At 33.6% G+C, this 23,408-nt stretch overlaps 1 pseudogene; it reads right to left on the reverse strand.

The window, feature by feature from the left end:
• Positions 1 to 300: 300 nt before the first annotated feature.
• Positions 301 to 10,870, reverse strand: LOC105051116 (probable metal-nicotianamine transporter YSL6; annotated as a pseudogene).
• Between the last annotated feature and the right edge of the window lie 12,538 nt (positions 10,871 to 23,408).

A 23,408-nucleotide genomic window follows, 5' to 3' on the forward strand; every position in this document is an offset into this window, starting at 1 on the left:
GAACTAGTCACGGCCTTGCAGTCACATTTTTGCGAACTGTGAAGAAAATATGCAAGACCCCTTGAGATAGCCTCCAAAAATGCTCATGCAAGAAACTATTATTGATCATGCAACTTGCACAAAATACCTAATTTTTCTATAGCTTTTCAATGTTATGCTAGTACACCTAAAGCACTTATTCATTAAAATAAAGAAAAAGTTTCTGAAACAAATCCAGCATACACGGCTTAGGGACTTCAACTCATTGTCAGAAAAAAAAAAAAAAAAGTTAATTCCACTCATAAAGTATGGCTACAGAGTTTAGGCAGCAGACACCTATAAAATGGACTATGGCATGATAGCAACTTCATAAAGTAATAGATAAACAGCAAAAGTAAATTGCTTTTAGCAATGTGCATGTAAGCCACAATACTTACCCTACCAGCTCTGCTCCTGTATTAGTATGAAAGCTATTTATAAGCAAAGCTGTGGCTGTCCCACTAGGATACGTAAGCTTGTAATCAATTACCATGACCTACAAACATTCAAACAAATAAGAAGAATGTTACTAATTAGCATTGAGTGTGTAAAAATATACAAAACGTTTCTCTAAATTTTAGTTTTCCAACGTTTTTCGGGTTTAAATTCATATTCTCATTAATAAAATGACAGCATGTAAGCCAATAAAAAAAATGTAAACTCTCTGATGTCATTCTATGATGTATCAGAATTTGAGAACATTTAACAATTTTATCTTGACCTGATGTCATTTCTCTAAGAATAGGTGCTGCAACCATTCACCAAGACAAAGCTACAAGATCAGGGTTTATAAGTAAATTATCGATCGGCAGATAGAAAAACCTACCTTACTAGTAGCACAAAATCTAAATAAAAAGAGTAGAAGAGAAGGATTAATAATAGGAACTTGTATTTATCTCTTATCCGCAAATTATAATAGGCATGGATATGTATATGTGACTTCAGCAAGAGTCATCATCCAAAAGATAAATCTCCAAAATACTTGAATATGTGGAAGACCAGTATGACAGAAGACAGATTATGGAAACTCCAGTAGAATTAGAGCAAGGTAAAAAAAATGGAGATGCACACAAAGAACAATGTATTGACTACATGCAAATTCACTATAAGTGCAATTCTGTAACAAAATAATAAGTATAATTACGTGATACAACTATAAGGAAAGTGATGTTATGCAATTTGGAACATTCAATAGCAAAGTCAGATAGGACAAGCATAAACACAGGACAATATAAAACTGGCATGGATGCAACAAAAGATGAAAGTATAATAGGCAACCTAATTAATTGCACCACCAATAGTTGAGACAGAATGCTCCAGTCAGAGGGAGAGCACAGGAAGCCTGGAAAGTGTTGGCTTGCATGTGCATGAAAGAGTCACCAAAAAACAAGAGCTGCAGGCCTGAAAATGTATTTAAAAAAGATTTGCTTGGACTGAAGATCTAGCCCTTCACAGGAAAGGGTGTCAAAATATGGATTTTAGATGTACACCCCAAGGGTTTTGCTATAAACAGAACCACAGGAAGATACTCAAGTATCTTCATAATAGATGCTGACAGCTAAGATACCAACAATCTTAATATCCCTAGACACCAAAGGCAAGTATGCTTATAACTGATAAAATTAGTCTTCCTTTACAACTAACATTATGATCTATGGAGGTTACCACACCAAATCCTTACACATACTTAGACATTATGAGTTAAATTTAGCCTAATAGTCATCCCAACTAACCAGGACAAGCTTTATGGATCAAGGGATGATCCATTAAGGTTTGACAATATTTTACAACCACCTCAAGACCTAAAGCCAACCCTTTGGAATAGGTACCGAAATCCTGGCTGAGGTAAGTTTTTACAATACTTGGGACTTGTTAAAGATAAGATCTATTGGTGGCAACGGAAACCTAACCAATTGATTAGGCAATTTGAGATCATCTAACTGAGGAACAAACCTTCTCAAGTTGCCTAGACTTGAAAAGCAATTGAACAAGGAAAAAAGAAGGAACAATTTGAACAGAAACATGCATATTCTTTGGACCAAGGATGACGATACAAAAAGTGTCAAGTTGAAAGGATAGATAACATACAAGGACCTTACATCTGTAACCACTAAGCCCTATTCCACATACTATAAAGCACAATCTACATGTAAAGCCCTTCATCATTGTCAAACTTTCAACCAACATGTCTGCCATATCTCAAGCCAGCACAATTTTCACTACCATGCATACATGAGCATTTGACAATAACTGATAGACTCAACTCATTTGAATGCACTGTTGTTGGGGATGCATACTGTCATATGTGGGTCCAATCAAAATTACACTTTCTAAGTTCATAAGCATTCACATTAAAAAATCTGAATTGTGGATCTTGTTAAGGATTCCTGGTTCATAAGTTGGAAAATTCTATTTTGCAGTTTAGTTTAATTGTGAACCTTGCACTCAGTTTATTGGTCATTAAATAAGGAAAAAAATTGCGTCAAGAAACTTCAAAGTTTTAACCAGAAAATGTCATACCAGGCCGAACCGCCCAGTACGGGGCGTACCGAACAGGACCGGCGACCAGCCGATCTGGTTCGGCTATTTTTTCCCTAAAAAAGTCCGAACCGCACCGAACCGGATGGTTCGGCACGGTTCTGGGCCATACCATCCGAAATCGGACGGTATGGCTCGATTTGGTTCGGTTCGGCGTTGAACCGAACCGTACCGACAGTACCCACGTGGGCGTGGGTGTGGGGGGTGTAGTGGGATCTAGGCTATCATTTAGTGGCAGCCTAGATGCTTTCTCTGAGAGACCCGAGAATTCTCTCAGAGAACTTCCAAGCTCTCAGGCATTCGACGACATGTGAAAAAAATTAGAAAAAGAAGAAAAAATTCCGTCAAATTGCAGCACTAGTTCGAGGAGATGCTGATTTTTGATCGAAAGTAAGGTATGTATTATTCTTCTAGTAAATATTTTATTTTTTATATTTTTATGGCTAAAAAAAGGATAGGAACGAAGAAGTAAGAAATTAAGAGAAAATCATGCCAAAATTTTGTGATTTTGGTATGATTTAATTATATGTGATAGATCTTTCGAAGATCTATATGATGATACTAAAATCATTAATTTTTATTAATTATATATTTTTTAAATATATATTTATTCATAAAAAAATTATTAAAAAAATTTTAAAAAAAATAAAAAATCAGAGTTTCAGAATCATATTTAGAATGATTCAAGCTACTTGAATCTAACCTCAAATTTTTTTTGAAATGTTTGAAATTAAAAAATATTTTTATAATTATTTAAATAATAAAAAAATATTATCAAATAAAAAATATGTAAAATTAGTATTATACTATAGTTAATTCAAAAATATTATTTGAAGCATATAACATATTTTTTTAAATTTATGAGTTTTAAAATTATTATTAATTTTTTTAAATTTATATATAATATTTTTTTAATAATTATTAAGTTGTCGTGTTTTCTTATACTTACAGAAATAAGTAAGAAAAAAAATTCAGAGCATCACATTCATTGATTTTCATTAATTATATATTTTTTAAAATATATATATATATATATTTATTCTTTCAGAATTATGTTTAGAATGATTCAAGCTACTTGAATCTAACCTCAAATTTTTTTAAAATTTTTAAAATTAAAAAATATTTTTATAATTATTTAAATAATAAAAATATATTATCAAATAAAAATATATAAAATTAATATTATATTATAATTAATTCAAAAATATTATATGAAACATATAACATATTTTTTTTGAATTTGAGTTTTAAAATTATTATTAAAATTTTTTGAATTTATATATAATATTTTTTAATAATTATTAAACTGTCGTGTTTTGTTATACTTGCAGAAATGAGTAAGAAGAATGATTCAGAGTGTGACATTGGTTGGGATTATTGCGAGATGCTCTCGGCTCGGCATCATTAGAAATACAAATGGTGCAACACAGAGTTCAAAAGAGGGGTGACTAGGTTGAAGCAGCACCTGACTGATGGTTATCCTGATGTGTCCATATGTCAGAAATACCCACAGGAGGTCGGACAGTTGATGAAAAAGCACTTCGCTAATTCGGAAACAGCGAAAGAAAGCGCAAAGCAGAAGAAAACATAAGTGGACCGTCAAGTTGTAGAGCCATCTTCTTATCACTCTAAAGAGTCAGAGGAGGCTTTCGCTCCAAATAATGAGGAGGCACAGATTGAGGCTGCCATTTAGACGAGCTTGGATGATCAGTACCGGTAGGAGGAGATGGCCAGGTATAGAGAGCAATTTAGACCATCATACTACGAATCGGGGTTTGAATTAGCGACTGGTGGGGGAGAATCCAAGTTTAGAAGGACTACCTCAGTCAGAGAGCTCAATGGTAGAGGAAGCAGATACAGTATGTCATCTTTATTGGGAGCTTTTGGCAGTAGGAGGAGATCCTCCAAAGATATTCCAGCAGGAGCCACCATCCATGATTTGGATTCACATGCTTTTTCCAGCAATGATTCAAAGTAGCAAAGAATTGACACTATGGTAAAAAAAGATAAGAAAGATATGTGGCGAGCTATTGGATCATGATTTTATTTCAGCCATATTCCAGCAAATGCAGCAGACAATCCTTACTATCGATCTGCCATTTCAGCCATAGAGGCTGTCGGTCAGGGTGTAGATCCGTCAGGACCTAAGGACATTTATGGTCAGCTTCTTCATAGTAAAAAGGAAGATCTGCAGAGATAGATTGCTTTTTACAAGAATAAATGGCCCACATACGGACTGACAGTGATGTGCGATGGTTGGACCAGTCCTACTAGATGGAGCATCATTCATTTTTTGACATACTATGATGGAAAAATATTTTTTCACAAATCAATTGATGCTTCAGATAAGATGCACGATGCCGTATATATCTTTAGTCTGATGGAGAAGATGATTGATTCAATGGGTGAGCAGTATGTCGTGCAAGTCATCACAGATAATGAATCACAATATAAGGCTGCCGGAAAGTTGCTGATGGAGCAGCGATCGCAGATATACTGGACCCTATGTGCTGCACATTGCATTGATCTTATATTGATGGATATTAAAAAGATTCATAGGATACAGCAGATAGTGGAGATTGCCCAGACTATTACTAGATTCATCTACAATCACACATGGATCTTTTCATTGATGCGGACGTATACTGGGGGGAGATCTTAAGACCAGATATCATACGATTTGCTACCAACTACATAGCACTTGATAGTCTTCTTCAGAAGAAAGCAGCCTTACGTCAGATGTTTGTCAGTGCCGAGTAGCAGGAGAACAGATATGTGAGGACGGCATTGATGGAAGTCATGTGAAAAATTTGATGATGAGTCAGTCATTCTGACAGCGGACTGAGAAGATAGTGAATGCTATTAAGCCATTATACGAGGTGCTTTGCATCGTGGATAGTGAAAGATACCCCCAAATAGATTTTTTATATTATATGATGGAGAGAACAAAAAAACAGATCAGTGAGAATGATCCGAAGTATGCTCAAAAATTTATTAACATCATTGAGCGCCGTTAGGACTATCAGATGAATAGAGATTTGTATTTAGCCGGTAAGCACGGATTCAAAAATACTTTAAAATATTTTTTTCTTATATTTATAAAAGTATACTTAATCAATTATAAAATTTATCTACAGTTTACTATTTGAATCCGAGATTTTAGTATACTATTCCTGGGATAGATATAGATAACGAGCTTTTTGCTGCTCTTCGTAATGTGATATATAAGATGGTATCCGATCCAGAAATCACATTCTTGTATCTGCAAGAGATATACTAGTTTAAAACAGATGTGATTATTCAACTGACTTCGATCTGTACTCAACGATATATTTATAAATTTAATAAATATATTTTTTTTACAAACGAAACAGTTTAGAAAGGGATCAGACAGCTTTGGAGTCCCATCAGCTGTCGTAAGCAAAAAGCAGATGAATCCAGATAAATTACATATCAATAATGAGCAGTATAGATTGACATCAAATGTCTAATAATATCATGAAATTTGATATGTAATTTTACTTTTGCAGCTGAATGGTGGATTCATTTTGAAATATCTACAGAATATTTGAGAGGTGTGACTGTCCACATTCTTTCTCAGACGGTCTCTGCTAGTGACTGTGAGCGTAATTGATCGACTTTTGCTCTTATCCATAGCAAACAGAGAAATCGTCTGATACAAAAATGCCTCAATAATCTTGTATATATTCACTATAATTTGAGGTTGAGGCTAAAATACATTCAGGAAGAAGTACAACTGAAGTACATAGATCCGACACTAGATGATTATGCTGACAAGGATGACGATCCGACCATCGGATAATTTGCAGGTCAGTAGCAAAAGTCAGAGCTTGATGAGTCGGGGTCCCCTCCACGATCAGCTAATGTGGTAGCTAAGGAGATCAGGATGGATCCAGAGCAATGGGCAGAAAGAAATATTCCATATAAGATTTCAGCTGATCAGTCACAGCCTGAGAGAACACAGAGGACTCATCCATCACATGACTCGATGTCCGATACATCCTCGCAGAGGTTTGAGCGAGAAATGTTTAGACGAGGTCGGCAGTCAGCAACAAGACATCCATCCTCCTAATCACAGGAAACTCAGTCGCAGAGGGGAACAAAGAGGAAAAGAAAAGACAGTTGCATGTGCACCACTCTCGAGAGTACAGGAGCTATCTGACTCAGATTCAGAGATCAGAAAGAGTGATGATGATACTAGTAGTAGTCATGGATCTGATGATCAGAGAGGAACTGGAGGATAGAAGACCACTGCTTATAAGACACAACCGTAAGATGATATTCGATTCACCAGTGAGTCCCAGTTTACACATGCCACACAAGATAGGGATCATGATGGGCGAGTCGATAGAGACCGTGGGGAGATAATTTTATATAGACGACGGACTTTTAGAGGTCATCCAATATACGATGCAGCTGCAGACGATCTTGTACGTGAAGTAGGATCTATGGATGTATCTAGATCATTCTCGCATTATGGATCCTATTATTTGCAGCCACTTTATGATCCATATGGATATGGTGCAAGGCATCGTCTTCTAATGGTTACTACCCTATACAGCTTGAAGCATCTTACGGATCAGATTTTGCTACTGACATATTTGGATGGTCTCCTCCACAGCCATACCATCATCCCGAGGATACTTCTCAGAGATAGAGTTTGAGTGAGAGATCTGAGATGTCTTACAATCTAAAGAGGATCCCTTATGGGATGAATATTCAGGAGTACGGTGCTTCTTGATTAGAGAGATGACTGATATTCCTCCACACTATGCCAATGATCCAGATATCTACGAGCGTCACAGACACTCGACGAGAAATTAAATACAGAGCAGATCTTGAGGTTAGTATATCATTTTTTATACTTTGTACTTTAAAAGTTTAGATATATTTTAATACACATTTATATATTTTTTTTTAATTTTAGGATGATAGAATTGTAATATAATGTAAATAAATATATATTTAAAATTTTGGATCGAGATTCTCTGTACCACTACTAAACTCAAAATTGAATCCAAATATGTTAATAATATGTAATATAATGTAATTTTGAGATTATAGTTATGAATTAATAACTTGAAGATAAAAAAAAACAAAACAAAAAAAAATATCGGTATCGAACCGGTATGCCAGAGCATACCGTATGTCGATGCGGTACAGTACCGATACTGTATCGGTACCGGTATGGGCATCGGTACCGATACAGAAAACCTTGGTTTTAACTACTGCAACAAAATGTCCATCTCTGCTAATACTTTATCACAATGCATGTTATATCAAAATCTCCATGTAGTTATTGCAGTATACTTCAATGGGACCTCCTCTCATAGAACCTCCCAGCAATTCTTCATATAACGGATTAGTAATGGAATTCTATATTAGTAATTTATCCAGTTGAAGTTAACTTAGCACCATTTCCAAAACATCATTATTTAAAAGTTGGCAATACAACATCGATTAGAAGTTATGAATATAATATGATGAACATTGCTCCAGAAAAAATGCACAGCATATCCAAGCCACATTTTAACAACCAGAAAATTTTAAAGTCAATTGTGCTCAATCAAGTAAGGATCTAATGTAAAATTGATCAATAACATTAGCATAGCTGATTCATAAGTAGCAAGCCCAATCCTAACTCATTGGTGTCAGTGGAAAGTAGATTGGTAGACTTATTTTACCAAGTAGGTGCTAATCAATTTACATATATTAATTTATATCATAAAACATCATAAATCATTATTATTTTTCACAAACTACTACAAACATACCTTACGTAATGCAACGAGGCTAAACAGCCCAGAAAACTCACAACAAACATGAAACCAATCATCCATCCCAAGGAAGGATTTTTAATGTCTTCCGCCCTATTACCAGGATAGTCGGCTCCAATAAGTTCATATGTTTTTTGATCCATTGATAGCATGTAGGATCCGAAGCCCCCTGTCAAAAATATGGAATTTAAAAATCCAACAGTTCAAAAAAAGAATAAAATCAGCCACAAAATAATTTTCAGTTTATTGATAGATGAATAATCCATGTTTCAGATTCAACACAAGCTTAAGAATCTTGTATATAATATTTCCACGTATTTCAAAAATGAAGTGTTAGAATCAGTTGAACCTTGAGAGTATTTAGAGAAACAACCTGGAGCTACAAGTAGACAGAAGCCAACCTCAACAAGAGTAGGTCTAACTTAAATAACAGACTAACAAAAACCATTATAAAAAGTTCTTTGACAGCAAAAGAGGACATGAATGCATGTTCACTTATGGAATTAAACAAATGCAGAAAATATTAGAACTGGATAAGAAGAACGAAAATCAACTGACAGTTCTGGAACTGCATATCTGTATCCCTTTTTCTTTGCATTTTTTTACCAGCATCTACCATAATAGGCTGAAATATTAAACCTTAAATTACAATAATCTGCCAATACTTTGAGCAAATCTAAAAAGATAATACTATATATACCTCCGAACAATGTAGTTGACTATATCAGTAATGATATAGATTTCTGGCTAGTAATAGCAGTTGCATTATCATAACCCATAAACATTGTCTAGGTGCATAACAAAAGCTATAGCTATAGTAAATTATCACATATTTGAGACTCTGATTCCGGAAAAACTAACATACAGAAATCTTAAGCTACTTTGTTAATCAGAAAGAGAAATGTCAAACAGGTAACTTGAAAGTGAAAACTTTAAATGAGCGGCAGGGCTGTCATGTCTATGACCGCTACTATGGTCAAAGAACTGAAAGTTAAAACCTTAAACAAGTGGCAAGACTGTTATGTTATGACCGCTGCTATGGTCAAAGAATTATACTTATTACGTCATCATGGATGGAAAGGGAACTTTTCTAATCTTCTCCCTTTGTACTAGTCTGTTTGCTAAGGATCTTCCTATTTTAAGCTTCAACATCAAATAACCCAAATCCTAAAGTACACCTACACATATACAGAAACATAAACACAAAAATCTTTTTTTAAAAGAGAGAGAGAGAGAGAGAAGAAGAAGAAGAATAAGAGGAAATAGTTAAAGAGAATGGAAGAAAAAACATGATCTGGACAAGTCCAAAATAACCTTATCAAAATAAACGATACTCATATAAATACCACAAACAAGGCAGGGACTGTAAATGACACCAACATTTCCTGGCATATTTAGAACAACAAATGACTCTTTTCCACAAGCTACAAATAACCACCAGATCCTCACCATCCATTTAATTCAAGCTCACAAGACAATAAACACATTCAATTGCGACCAAAATGCATACAAGGCCGATCGGCCAAATAATAATTGCAAAGGAAAAAAAAAAGGCAACCTCCCATCATATTCCCCAGGCATACAATCTAATCCACCATAAAAACTTAAAAAATCCAAACCTAATACAAAATAGTTCATTACAAATAACAGAAACAAATATGATCATGATAACCATTATGATATATATATATATATATATATATATATATATATATATATATATAGGAAAAAAAAGTTTGTCCATACCCTACGAACCCAAGAAGCAAATTCTACCAATAAAATCTAAAATCTTCCACCAAAATTCTTCATGTAAGACCCTCATTATGACTATATAAACAAAATCCATCACCAAGTTCCTAGCTTTCTTCTTAAAAAAGCAATCTTTCCCCATATTCTCCAAAACTGCACAATCAAAATCATCCATTAAAACGTAAAACTCCTAAAAATCCAACCAAAATCCGCACAAAAGTTTAAAAAAGAAAACGAAACCGAGCTAATTACCACTGAATGCCAAGCCATAGCAAGCAACAACACAAGTCTGGATCACCGTATTCTCCTGCCGGGTAAAAGGCTTCGTCCACACTCCGATCCCCTGAAGAAACCCCGTCCAGCTTTTGACGAAGAAGAACCCCAGAAGGCCAGCAGCCACATTGAGAGATGGAATCACCCCCACCGTAAGATTAAGCTTATGCGTTATAATACAAAACAACGTCCCCAGAAGCGCGCTCACCAGCAGACCCCTGATAGTAACCTGATCCCTCCACGGCGGAATGTTCTCCACCTCCTGCTCGGAGACCCCGTTCTCCGGCGCCGGCAGCAGCAGCTCCGAGATATCCACCTCCGTCCCCATTCCCGGCGCTGGACTGGGTCTTCTGGGGGCCGATTTCTAACGTTACGTCTCGGGATCCGGGGTAAAGGTTTCGTCTTGTTCTCTTTGCCTCTTCGAAGAGAGAGGGAGAAGGAAAGAGGCGGGTTTGGCGTGGATTTGACGGTTATTTTTTTCGTCCGGAAGTTGTGAGAGCGGTAGCGGGGGAGGTGAGGTTACTGACGGGCCATTTTAGCGTTCATGCGCTGGAATTTGGAGTTATTGGAATTGTTATCGATTTTTAGCATTAAAAAAATATTGATATGTCAAGTACTATATTGTACTATATTAAAAAAATTGATATATTTTTTACTATTTATAAAAATATTTCATATATGATATGCTATATATTTTATTTAAAAAATTACTTGATCCTTCATACGATCAAATTTTGGAGGCATTTGGTATGGGATGATCCATCTACGATCCAGAATGATTTGGGTCAAAGTAATGAGATCATCGTGTTTGGTTGTACCTAATGATCTTAAGTGACGGTGATTTCAAATCATCTCCACTTCTCAAATCACAGTCTAACGCGATGATAGAAAATTCATTCATGAAGACAGCTATCCAATATAACTCTATGATGATTTTATATTAAAATATATTAATTAAAATATCTTCTCAGTTGAGAGACTTTCAAGAAAAAAAAAATATTTTTTTGCTGTGATATTTTTTTCGCATGCGTGGAATGGATAAGTGAGGGGTTTTCTCCATAGAAGAGGCCCACAGGTATTTGAGGCATCATCTCCATGGAAGAGAAGGAAATCCTTCCTTCTCTCGTCATATTTTAGAAAGAGAAAAAATTTATTTGATTTTTTTCTAAAATTTTTTCTACCCCAATCTCCAATCCCAATTCCAAAACAAGATATCTATATATTTTTGATATTATATGATCCATGATCTTGAATTCCCATAGCATGCTAAATAAATAGCTTGTACATATTAGAAGATCTTTAATCACTGTACCATGACAAATCAAACATAATGACCTTAGATCACTAGAGATTAGATCACCTTAGGAATTGGATTACCAATAATTTTAGATCATCATGGTGATCCAAGTTGGGTCACCACATGCCCTCCAAAGAAAATATCTTATCGGCATGGATTCATTTGGTTTGTGAAAAAAAAAATTAATTTAAATTTATAAAAAATAATATTTAAGTAAATAATATGCAATATATTTTAAAATAATTTAGATTTGGTAGAATATTTATTTTTAAAATTATAAAAAATATCTATTTTATCTTTAATTAAAAAAAAAATCTCAGCCTATTCTACTCAAAAGCTTACATATTTTTATAAAAAAAATATCTCAATTTTTAGTTAATGGGTATTAAATTTTTTTATATTTTATATAATTTTTTTATAAAATATAAAATCTTACTTCCATAAAAATATCTGATGAGATTATTTTTATTTTTTAGGAGTTAAATGATAATAGAGCAACTGTATCATTGTAGCAAGATCAAAATTTCTAGCATCCATTACATTATTTTTTATATAAATTATTTATATAATTTTTTCTTAACTTCAACAATTTTGTTATTAAAATAATTTTAAATATTAAATTATTCTTTTAAATAAAATTATTATTAGATTTGTATGGAAAGATTTTAATCATTATTACACTATCATAGCGGTCATTATAGTGATTTTAATAATGGATTCTTTATGTGGAAACGTTTCGATCAGATTCCCCAGGCTTCTTTCTCCACGTAAGGAATGCATTTTTTAATGCGTCGTGGGATTGGACTAAATGATCGGTGGCATCTAGGTATGTTGTAGACATTTTAGGATTTTTTTTCTTTGCTTAAACGTTTTTAAATTTTAAAGAGACAAGATGATTATAATCACCTGCATGGTGATCATTTATTATTCATTCAAATCTTAATTAAAATATACTAAAAATACTTATCACAACTAAGAAAATTTAATAGAATCAAATTTTTTTACTCTATCCATAGCTTCCAAAATTTGCTCTCTCTAATTGCATAAAGATTTACACCATGGATGGAGGGTGTGATTCACTCAATAAGCTGTGATGCATGAATACTAGGAAAAGGACAAAGTAGAAAAAAAATTATAATTATAATCCTATTGAACTTATTTAATTATATTTAATATTTAATAAAAATTATAGGATGTGTTTAGTTCGTGACTGGAATCAGAATCCAAATCAAAATTAAAATGAATTGAAATGAAAATTAGAATAACTATATTTTAGACGCATCTTGTTGGTGACTAAATCGGAATTAAAATCAGAATATTTTTTAAGTAAATTTTGAAATAATCAATTAAATTGAGGAGAATTTTAAAAAATTAAAATTTTAAAAATATATTTGGTTGAGGGAGTCGGAGAATGTAGTTACTCCGATCAATTCCAATTCTTATTCTAGTTGCGATAATGCACCCTCAAAGTAAATCTAGCAGAATAGGATTTGAATACTAAGAAAATAGCTGAGATTTGGTTTTGAAAGATTCTACTTCTCCAAACCAAATGGCTGGAGTGGGACCGTGAAGTCACTTATTTTTATTTTCATTTCAGAACCCAGCTCTCTTAACCAAATAGGTTCTTAATTGAGATTGATTTGAATAAAATAATAGATAGCTGGTGGACTAAACAACTGCTGCTGCCAGTTTTTATCATGAGCCTCAGGTAAAAAAATTTTCCTCTGTCTGGTTTTATTGAGTTTTCAGTAAAAATTTAATTCAGATTGATTTGAATTAAATGACAAGAAGGTGGTGGATTAAACAGCTACCTGCTTTTACCAAAAAAAGAAAAAGGGCTACCTGCCAGCAATTATTGTCATGACTTTTAAAGGTTGAAAAGGGTTGGATTAGATTATTGGAGGCTGGACACTCGGACAGAAATTATTCCTGTTAATCTCTGAGTTTAACATGTTTGTCTAGTTCTGATCCGGTTTGCTTAGTCAGAACGACAGCGGATTTGAGTTTAAGGTGCAAGATTTAGATTTTTGATTTATTATAACTGAATATATTTAAACCTGTTGAGAATAAGGAGATCTCAGGATTTATATGTTAAATAAAAGAACGGCTAAAAATTTATTTACAATGTTACATGGCGGATGGAAAATGAATGATTCATATCCCACTGCTGCCTAACATATATCCGTCCTTATGCACCTCACAAATTCATAATTATTATATATAGTGATTGAGCAATGATATATCCTAATCATAGCACTATATGAAATTTATGAACTTTTCAATTTCCCTAAGGTAATCCCAAATTATATTATAGGTAACTTTCTTCAATATGGATTCTGATGGTTCTCCCCCACCCCCCCAACCCAAAAAAAAAAAATCTGGATTTTGATGATTTTATGCACAACAAAAAAGTTTTATGTTCTCTAAGATCCTAAGTGTTAGAATGGATCTCGATAAAGCAAGTACAAAAACTCTAAAATGATGAAGAATAAAGAAATTTGTAGTCCTATGCAGCCCTAGACAACTTAAAAGAGAACAGAAGTCTACCGGCTGAAGAGAGAAAGGCAAGAATCAATGACAAATCTCAACTTCAGGTATTACTCCAATAGGGAGAAGTCTACTGGAGACAAAGATCTAGACAGCTATGGTTGATTGAGGAGGATAGAAATACTACATATTTTCATATCAGTGCTTCCAACAGGTATAGAAGGAGCTTATCGCTGAAGTCTACAAGGACGGCAACATATGCCGTAACCCACTAGAAATTCACAAGGCTTTTGGCGACTTCTACTCCAAGCTCTTGAGTTCGACAGAAGATCCCTCACTAGAAATGGACTGGGAGTCATTATTCCCTGGAAACAATTTAGATCTCAGTCGTCTCGAGAACCCTTTAACAGAAAAAGAAATCAAAGATGCAGTGTTTAATCTCTCTGAAGACAAAGCATCGGGACCTAATGGATTTCCAATTTCATACTTTCAAAAACTCCGATAGCTGATTAAATTAGACATCATAGTTTTCTTCAATGCTCTCCATAGATCGCCATCAGGCTTATCAAGAATTAACCATACAAGCATCGTCCTAATCTCCAAGAAAAAGGAGTGCATCGACATGAGGGACTATCGGCCCATCAGTCTGGAAAACAGCATAATAAAGATACTCTCGAAGGTCCTAGCTACAAAGCTCAGACATATTATCGACTCTCTGATTTCAGAATCTCAATCAGTATTCATCAGCAATCGAATGATTCACGGAAGTTACATTATAATGGCTGAGATCATTTCTTACTGCAAGAGAAATAAAGAAGAAGGAATTCCCTATAAAATAGACTTCGAAAAAGCATTCGATCGGATCTTTTGACACTTCCTTAATCAACTGCTGAAAAAACAAGGCTTTGGACAAAATTGGCGAGCTTGGGTTCTCTTGATACTTCAAAACAACACTTTTTCACTTCACATCAATGGTGAACAGGGAAGGCCGTTTAGCAGTGAAGAGGTCTGAAATAAGATAACCCCCTCTCACTATAATTATTCATTCTGGTCGCTGATGTCTTAAACCAGATGTTGGTCAAGGCAGCTGACAACAATCTTATAGATGGTCTCGAACCTTCTTTATCAAGCATCAAAATCAAGTGTTTACAATACGCAGATGACACAATCCTATTATGTAGAGCAAACAAGACAGACGTCAACATCCTCAAAATCATCTTATACATGTTTGAGCTTCTTACCAGATTGAAAATAAATTTCAACAAAATCAGTGTAATTGGTTTAGGCCTGTCAATGAAGATAATAAGAGCATTTGCCAAGATGTTGGGATGTTCAGTTGCTGCTCAATTGTCGATCAACTACTTAGGCATCCCTCTTCACCATACACCTCTGAAGGCACGTGACTGAAATTTCATTCTTAAGATATTGAAAAAGAAGCTTACTAGCTAGAAGCATAGAGTTCTCTCATTAGCTGGGCATTTAACTCTCACAAACCATGTCCTTAGCGCCATCCCAATATACTGGATGTGTGCCTTCCCATTACTTGACTTGGTTATCCAAAAAATCAACAATATTTGTAGAAACTTTCTATGGGGAAGAGGAGAGCACTGCAGAACAATCAAGCACGTAGCAAACTGGGCTATGGTTTGCCGCCCCAAACTCATGGGTGGATTGAGAATCAGAAACATCAAAGTGATGAATCGCTCCCTTCTTCTAAATGGTGGTGGAACTTCTATATGCAACCAGAGAGACCTTGGGTAAAGACAATTCAAAACATATATTACAGATCCCACTTGCCGCTGCCCATTAATAGGTTAACTATAAGAGGGGCTTCACCATTCTAGAGGGGAGTTCTTAAGCTTTCCTAACTTTTTCAAGAATTCACATCTTCAAGAGTTAGCAACGAAAGAAGCACGTCCTTCTGGTACGACATCTGGGTTATCGACACTCCTTTGAGCAAGATCCTCTCAATGTTTTGCCATCAACTCTCTGATAAGCACTGCTGGTTCTTTAGCCAGAATGATGGGCAATCTAACTTCAATACCCCACTGAGCTATGTAGCCACAGAAGGCTACCTAAAACTCATCAATTACCTCTCAACCATGAGATTAACGGAAGATGAGGATATTAGAATTTGAAGGTAGTGTAAGACAGCTAAATTCAATGTCAAAAACAATTACCTCTTTCTTATGGATGGAGGTGTGCATCAAGCCATCGGTAAATCATTATGGATTCTTTCACTCCAGAGAAAGTCAAGATTTTTAGTTGGTTGGCATTCCACAACAAAATGTTAACAAAGTAAATCCTAAACAAAAAAGGCACACAGATCGATCAGCTATGAGGCTTATACTGTGATGTAGATGAGACTGCGGACCACCTCCTACTGAACTGCATATATTTTAAAACTTTATGATCATCTGTAATGTAAGAGATATTTCACCCACAGCTGCTAACGAGCATCATCCATCTTTGGAAGGTATGGATTTACAACTTTCAATCAAAGGATCAAGGCCCTGCTATCATCTCTTTCCTCCTCACAATACACTAGATGATCTGGAAAGAACATAATAACAGAATATTCTGCTTCAAAGCTAGGGGCGGCTCAACACATATGGAGGCCTAAAGCTAAATACTAAACTATGATTTTTTTTATTAAAATTTATATAAATTTTTTACTAAAATTTTATTTTTTTTAATTTTTTGAGATGCAAAATTTTTAATTAAATTTTTATAATCAAGTTCTTTTAACATTTACTTTTCAATTGATAATATAGCCAACCTATTTAATCTTTTTTAAGACATTATTGATTTTAAATATGATTTTATTAATTTTAGTTTTCAAAAACTTCTTTCTGCTGAAGCAACATTTATTAAAATTGTTAATATTATTCTAAAAGTAATATATACATTTAAAAAAAAATCAAATCATCTTATATGATTGAGTATGTCCATTGGACTGTTATCTTCTATTTGTATAATTTTTTTTAAAATTTTTAATTTTGAAAATAAATCTAAACCATCAATATCAAAGTAGTTATTATATTTTAAGAAATATTCAAGATTAAGATAATATTCTTTCAAACTATTATCGTCTAATGACTTCAATTTTTTATCATTAAATAAAAAATCAAAAATATTTTTATATATCTTAAACTATTTAAATATACTTTAGAGTAAAAAAATTAGTTGATCTACTACATATAAGAAATAATTAATTTTAAATGATTCTTCAAGAGATTTTATTGTTTTATTGTCAACATTTTCATCAAATTATTTTTTTCTATGAATGATACGCTTATTATGAAATTTAGGTTCTATTTTCATTTTAGATACAATTTCTTTAGAAGAAATCATAACGGATGTAAATCTATCATCTCTATATTTTTCAAAAAAAGAAAGAAGATCTTTTAATTGTTCTATAGTAACATTAATATGCATATTTTTTGATTGTAAATTTTTGCTAACTGAGTTAACAGTAAATAATATATCATACCATATAGTTATGTCCAATAAAAACTTAAAATTTTCAAGTTCATATGTTATTAAGCAATTAGCTTCACTTTTAGTTTAGGATCTTTACTAACTTCTGCTAATTTTAATAAAGCATCTCTTATTTGTGGAGTTTAGAATTTTATTACTTTAACACTTTCAATATGACTTTTCCAACGTGTTTGTGACAATAATTTAAGAGTTAGACTGGATATATTATCTTGCAATTTTTTTTATCATTTAATAAAAGAAAAAAATGATGAATATATACGTTATACTACTCCAAAAAATGATATAATTTTAATACAAAAATTAGCCGTGTCATAAAGTACTAAATTTAGATTGTGACAACCACATTGTGGGATCTAGGATTTATATCTAAAAGTTTTTTTTTGAGCTTCTTGCTATTTGTCCTTCATATTAGATCTATTATCATATCTTTATCCTTTTAAATTATTAATATCAAGTCTAATATATTTTATTTCATCCATAATGACATCAAAAAGATCTTTTTCGGTTGTATTATCTATTTTTAAGAATTTAAAAAAATATTTTATAATTTTAATTAAACTTGATGAAATATCTACACATCGCAATATAAAAGATATTTACTTTTGATGACTTGCATCTATAGTAAAATCAAGTATTATTGCAAAATATTTTATTTTTATAATTTTTTTAATAATTTTATTTTTAATTTTACTTGCTAACAAATTTATCAATTTATTTTGTACATTATGTCCAAGGTAATGAGTATGAATTTTATTATCTTTAATGCGACGAATATATTCTTGCATCATCGGATCGAATTCTGCAAGCATTTTAATTAGACTTAAAAAAATTTTATTATTTTCTTAATATATTATTTTATTTTTCTCATAAAAAATCAAATTATTTTTATCAAAAATTTTTACTACAGCAAAAATTCTTAATAATACTTTTTTTCAATGTTCTTCATCTCTATTTATTTGTTCTTGAATACTTTTATCAATTATGTTATTTTTTAATAATCTTATTTTTAAATTAATTTATAAACTCATATTAATAATATACTCGTTACTCATCTCATGACTTTTTAAGCTTAGTACTAAAATTTCTTCAATCTCTAGTACTAACATTAGCTAGTTTACTTATATTAAAAACAGAAATAAATAATTTATAATAAAAATAAAATACTCTATCCAAATTTTTTGAATAAACTAGCCATCTTCTTTCATGCTTCTCTCCATTTGCCAACTTTTAAATATAATATGTAGTAGAAAAATATTTTAAGAATTCATCTTTAGAAAAATCTATATCATCAATTCTAATTAGATCTTTTTTCACTAATAAATCTCTCAAATTTGTATCAATATTTATTCATCGACTTGGATCATAAATATTTTTAGAAATGTAATCATTTAAATTAATAGAAAATCAGTCTATTCATATATCAATATATTTGAGAGTCAGTCTATTCATATAGAAAGTCACTTGGGATCATCTTTCCACCAAATTTGTACTGAGAGGCAAAAGTTTAGATGCCCTGGCTATCTACCCGTGTTGTGAGGCGAGAGAGGAGACTGTGGGGTATATTTTGTTCTCATTGCCGAGAGTCGAGCGGATTTGAAGGCCAGACAACCCTCTTTTGCTGACTGCCCAATCAAAGACACCTATTCAAACTTTCCTGGAGTTCATGAGGCTCATTGTTGGTTCCAAGGCTACCAGGCTCTCAAGAATCCATGCTGCGTATATTGCATATCATATTTAGTTATCCAAAAATAGCTGGGTGTTTGAGTCGAGGAGGTTTTTTGTGAAATGTATCTCAAGGAGAACTTCGGCTCAGGCTACTGAGATCATTCATCCATCATCGATTGATTTAGTATTGAGGACTCCGAAGTCTCGAAACTCCCTTTCAGGTCATAGAGCAACCCATAGGATTTTCATCACTTAAAAAGCCCCACCCCCAACCTTCCTCAAGGTCAATTTTGACAACAGAATGATGGACAACAGAGGAAAAGCTAGGTTCATAATCCACAAACCAAACTTGAGATTAATGATTGCGGATAGGAGCCATTTCTTTGAGACTATAGTTTCTGATACAAAGCTACGGAGTGTCTAGACTGATATTATCCATGCGAGATTCACCTTTGAGAGCTGATTGTCCCGTCATCGAAGATGAGTCTTCCACAATTGTGAGATGAATTCAATCACATACGAAGGCAAACACCACCCATCCACTGTTGTGAGACATCTCCAAACTGTTGTGGAGGGCCTTCTCTATCTGCATTAGACACGTTTAGTGAGAGAAGAATAGTGTTACGAAGTTGCCTATTTTGTTACAGAGCACTCTAAAGAGGTATTTTTTACTGACATGGCAACTACACCGAACTCACTTTGATATTTTACTCTCTGATCTTTTTAATTATATCCATATTAGACTTGTATAAATACATCGCTTAATTAAAAAAACAAAAGCAAGCCCAAACCTTCTTTGAATGGTTCAATCCCAATGCCTACCCAAGCCCACCAAATAAAGCCTCAAGCTCAAGCAGGCCAGGCAAGCCACCGCTTTGTGAACAAATCCACATGTCACTTATTAGTGTTTTCCGCTTAAGACTTTGCTTTGTTGATTGGAATAGAAGAGGAAAAAATATGATCAATTGAAATAGAAAAATTACTTTTGTTTGATTGGAATTTTCAAAGGAGAAATTGAAATACAATATTCCCGAACTTCCCATATATCATAAAAACGAAAAATCCATATAAAACATAAGCTTTGGCTATCCCATGAGAAAAGAATGGAAACTTTTTTTCAAAAATACCATTAAAACTATAAATAAAATGAGATAAGATTTTTTTATTAAAAATATAATAAATATTTTATATAATTTTTTTTAAAAAATAAATGCTCAACGAATCTAAGATATTTTGAAATAAATCACTTTCTTGTAATCAACTATACGTGCCAAAATTATTTTTTTAAGCATCATATTTTCAAAAATCAGCTTCCTACCAAATATTCTCATAAAAACAAATTTCCTTCGAATCAATGGAGCTCTTAGCGTTTATCTGGAAAAACATGCAAGTCCAGATACTGCCAAATGCCTAGCCTTGCGGTGTCCTCAAAAAGGAAAAAAAGAAGAAAAAAAATCTTGTCCTGCTTCAAGTCACCTCCCCTGCCATCATCTAGAAGTCCGCAAAAGAGATGATCTTAGCAGCTCCCACACATGCCTGGGGTCAGCCCCTCGCGGTTTCCAAAGAAGGCGATGCCTGGAGATGAACATACCTCAGCAGCCCTTGCCCCCAGGTCGGAGACAATCTCAGTGGCATTGCTGCTTGATCCACGATTGGTGCACTCTTGAATTTAAAATGAATCCAGTGCATGGGAGCAATATAGAATGCAAAGTTATGTTATTGTGATTTTTAAAAAGAAGAATTTAAAATGGGGGCATATATTCAAGTTGTTAATTGACAGTCTATGAAAAGTAATAATGATTCATGAACGTTAATTTTATTCGAAAGATAAAGCTCCATCTACGTCTCACTTGCCTTTGTTTATAGGTAGCAATTCAATACAGGTGTGTTTGGGAACTTCAAAAAGTTTTTGCACATCAATCAGGAATAAAGATAAGCGCACTGCCCACCACCTCATTTACAGGATGGCTGCATCTCCAGCAGTTGCATGCAACCAAATAGCTTCTTAATAGTTGCAATACAGCCTAGCAAACAGAAAAACAGTAATTACAAAATCTCGAGCTGCAGCCCTCCAGATAGAGTCGATTCAACTGTATGCAACTTGATCTGCACCAAGTCTAGGAGGATTCTAAACCACCTCTTAAACGTGTACAGCATAACATCCTAAGGGCCTGCTAAGCTTCTTCTTCTTCTTCTTCTTCTTCTTCTTCTTCTTCTTTTTGTCCTATGAGATGTGGGCCGGCCCACTCTATAGGCCCTAGTATTTCTAAATGAGAAATTCTTTGTGCATTGGAGGTGGTATAAAAAATCCAACGTGGAGCACACCGCTTTATGTAATTGATCCACGTAGCCATCACTTTCTAATACGTATTTAATGTCTGCAGTTCTATTTTTTCGTTTAAAAATTTTATATGATGAAAATATTCTTACTTTTTGAGAAAATTATAACATCATGTGACATATTATGACTTTTTATACACAATATGTCATAATATGACCCAGGATATCATAATATAGAATAAGCATTTTTGTCCAACCACTTTCCAATGCGCATTTAATGCTTGCAGCTTTATTTTTTCATTTAAAAATTTTGAATGACGAAAATACCCTTATTTTTTAGAAAAAAATCATGACATGCTGCGTATATTATGACATCCTGCATTATATTATGATATCTTATGAACAAAAGTTATAACTTTCTAAATGCAAGATGTCATAATATGAACATAGAATATCATAATTTTCTCAAATAATAAAGACATTTTCGTCATTCAAAATTTTAAATGAAAAAATAAAGCTGCAAACATTAAATATGCGTTGGAAAGCGATGACTACGTGAACCAATAAAATACAGCGGTGCGCTCCACGTCGGACTTTCTACACCGCCCGTGCACAAAGAATTTTCCTTTCTAAATACAGATCTAAATCCAAACTCTTTTTTCCTGATTAAATAGGTCTAAACTATGAAGCCTATGGGATTTTGGGCCTATGAATCCAAACAGACTCTAAGTGGCATATCGTAACTGTCATTTGAATATCCCTGACCACTGCATAACAATGCAGACTAACAAGCTTAATTTTGTTATTGCATGCCAAACCTTCTAGGAAGCCAATCACTATGCCGATTGGCTCATCAGCGGGCAGACCTCTAAAGAGGCCAAGTATAAATGGTTTCTAACTTTCCTAAAAGGTTCCCAGACTTGCTAGAAAGATGCTAAGGGATGCATCTGTTTCTAGGCAAGTGTAACTTCCTCTGCCAACAAGAAAAAAATATGTTCCTCACTTGTCCAAACCTTAAGGTTGGGTATGAGTAGAAATACACCGATTAACAAGGTAGCTGGATGACCTAAGAAACCCATCAACACCAGAAGACCAGCAAAGTTGACCTGGACTAATTTACCCAACCCAACCCAAACTAAACACACCTAACCTAGCCCATTGAATCCAATAGTGAAAGCATGGGTCAAACATGTCACAATCTACTAGTGAATTCATTTTCCATTATCCAGAACCTAGCAGAATTGCTCATTCAACAACATCATTTTCCATTAAACCTTTGAATTGATTTATTTTGATGTGGGTAATAATTTGCCTTAAACTATCGAATCAAGCATTTGCTGATATTTTTCACCGAAAAGAACAAAGCACCTGTAGTAAAAGCAATCTGAACAAGGGATCAATAACCACAGACCAGAGGCAGCCCATGAGTTAACACTAATTATACACTTAAAAAATTCATAACAAAGGTGATAAATCAAAATATATGACAGTGAACTAAGTTTCAGAAAATATTATAACATAAACATGCATGGACATAATTACCTCTCATGAAGCTTGTTTCCACAACTTGACAGCAAGAGAGACCCTGCAGAACTTGCTGATTTGCACGGCTTTCAAACTGAAGCCATGTTCTTACAGAAAAAGTCAAGTGAAAACAATGAGCATAGAGAGGTGGTCCTTGATCATCATAAAGACTGAATACAGAAAGATCACCTTTTCTGCAGAATTATGTGAATCTATGGTTATTATGGATCCCCATACAAAAGGAAAGAGCAACTATTCATTTGGTAATTGAAGCAAAC

This window comes from Elaeis guineensis, chromosome 9 (assembly GCF_000442705.2).
Source record: "Elaeis guineensis isolate ETL-2024a chromosome 9, EG11, whole genome shotgun sequence".
NCBI lineage: Eukaryota > Viridiplantae > Streptophyta > Magnoliopsida > Arecales > Arecaceae > Elaeis > Elaeis guineensis.